This window comes from Nannobrachium achirus (assembly GCF_963921795.1).
Source record: "Nannobrachium achirus genome assembly, chromosome: 16".
Lineage (NCBI taxonomy): Eukaryota > Metazoa > Chordata > Actinopteri > Myctophiformes > Myctophidae > Nannobrachium > Nannobrachium achirus.
In genome coordinates this window covers 33747505-33750004 of record NC_137823.1, presented here as the reverse complement: position 1 = coordinate 33750004, position 2500 = coordinate 33747505, and the positions used below count along the sequence as shown (strand labels likewise).

The window sequence follows — 2500 nt, the reverse complement described above, 5'->3', positions numbered from 1 at the left end:
ATGTTCATTATGTTCTCAAGCATCTTGGCTTTGTCTTTGTCATAGGAATACAACCTCTCAAAAAAAGAATCTGTCGTCTTACCAACACAAACACATAGGAGCTTCTTTATCGGCGCAAGATCAACAAAGGAGGGTGTGTGTGTGTGTGTGTGTGTGTGTGTGTGTGTGTGTGTGTGTGTGTGTGTGTGTGTGTGTGTGTGTGTGTGTGTGTGTGTGTGTGTGTGTGTGTGTGTGTGTGTGTGTGTGTGTGTGGGGCCAGGAAACGATTCATTTCACAGAGCTATCTGGGTTTCCGGTGCATGAGGGCCCTTTGCAACGCTACGGTGCATTATCTAACCGGCTGCCTGCACCATGTGGAGCGCAGAACAAGTGTGTGTGTGTATCTGTGCATGAGAAAGAGACATAGCGAGAAAGAGAGAGAGAGGGAGATAAAGAGAGACAAAGAGAGAGAGACAAAGTGGAGAGGAGAGAGAGAACAAAACTGTGAACGTCAACAGTGTATTTTGCCGTATTTGTGTGATATTGTGTGTGTGTGTGTGTATGTGAAGGGCATACATCCGTGAGCGTACTGTACACGTGTGTTGTTCATGCATATGCTTGTGTGTGCGTGCACACAGGCATGTGTGTATGTGTGTGTTTGTAATGTATGCACGTGCGCTCGGGCTCGTACGCGTATAAACACAGCACAGCGCAGGTGCGCGTCTGTGTCGGCTACCGTATTCTCCACAGACAGAAAATCCATAAAGCCAATCCCAGTGTCTCTTTTAACAGAGTAAATCTCATTCTTCTCATATCTGACAGGGCCATTAATAACCATTACACCCCCCCGCCCCACACACACACACACACACACACACACACACACACACGCACACACACACATACACACACACATACACACACACACACAGAGTGCCTGCTCTTACAATGAATCCCTCATGGACAAACTTGGGTTTCTAACAGCGCCCTGATGTACCAGTATATGGAAATGGGGCCTCTCTCTTCTAAGAGCCCAGAGGAAACCCGAGGCTCTGGAGATTCTCCAGGGGCGTCTGTGAGAGCGGGTACCCAGGGAGAGGTGTTGATGCCTGGGAGAGGAGCGTGGCACCGCCTGCCCGCCTCCGCAAGTACCACCCACCCACCCACCCTCCCTCCTGCTCTACTCTATCTCTACTCTGTCTCTCTCTCAGTGGCGTCAGTTCAGAAAAAGCTAAGGTATGGCAACATGACTGGCAAGACACCAGTCATGTTGCCCATACCTTAGCAACAGGCATGATACATTTATTTTAAGAAGTACAAAAACTTGGCATGTTAGTAAACGTGCCACAATTAACAATAATGCATAGCACCTGTGCAGCTGACCTACGGAACCTGGGAATATACCATCTTGTCAAGATGGGGAGAATAAAAGTGTGGAGAATATAATTATAATGCCTTGTTAAAGTGACCATTTTGTTACATTTTGCATTTGTAGTTATTTTACTGTAATTTGACAACATAATAACCAACACAGATAGACAAAGAGACATTCATGGATTTATATTTAAAAGTAACTTTTATTTTCCCCCCTGGACCCAGGGTATGGCAGCTGCATACCCCTGCCATACCCAATTGACGCCCCTGCTCTCTCTCTCTCTCTCCGTCTATTTCAACGGTGCAAACATGGAACCCTGGCAACTGCAGGAATTAGATTGAGGGGCGTGCAGTGGTGCAAAGTAACTTAAGTGCTTTACTTAACTACAGTTTTGAGGTGTTTGCACTTTACTTGAGTATTTCCAGTTTTCACTACTTTTACTTTTACTCCACTACTATCTCAGAGGCAAATATTGTACTTTTACACTTCCACTACATTTATTTGAAAACTTATACTAGTAGTTACTTTGCAGATGTACATGATTATAATATAAAACTTACATTAATCCACTTTAGCACTATTTTATACCTAGGCATTTTGTACTTTTACTTTTGGTACTTTAATTATGATGCCGATACTTTTGTACTTTTACTCAAGTACATTTTGAATTCCAGACTTTTACTTGTAACGGAGTATTTCTATATTGCAGTATTGATACTTTTACTTACCGGTAAGAAAAACATCTGAGTACTGCTTGTGTGCATGCTTGTGACAGTACAAGTGACATAGCGTGTGTGTATGTTTGTGTGTGTGTGTGTGTGTGTGTGTGTGTGTGCGCGCGTGCGTGCGTGTGTGCGTGCGTGCGTGCGTGCGTGCGTGTGCGTGTGTGCGTGCACATGCACATCTGTGTCGATGTCCTTGCTTGTCTGCATAGTAAAAATCCAGAAAACATGCTAAACCTTTACAACGCTATGGATTTTACCCCGTATCCAAACATTTGTTATCATTACGGAGGGTTATCCAAAACGCTTATCTCTTATCTCACATCCCGATCTCCCATGAAGGCTTCCCCGCCTACACACACACACGCACGCACGCACGCACGCACGCACACACACACACACACACACACACACACACACACAC

At 45.0% G+C, this 2500-nt stretch overlaps 1 protein-coding gene across 1 annotated transcript in view; it reads right to left on the bottom strand.

The window, feature by feature from the left end:
• Nucleotides 1–2500, bottom strand: part of bcl11bb (BCL11 transcription factor B b) — a gene marked incomplete at both ends in the record, with an annotated part of 53172 nt that overhangs the window by 36577 nt on the left and 14095 nt on the right. The window lies entirely within an intron of this gene.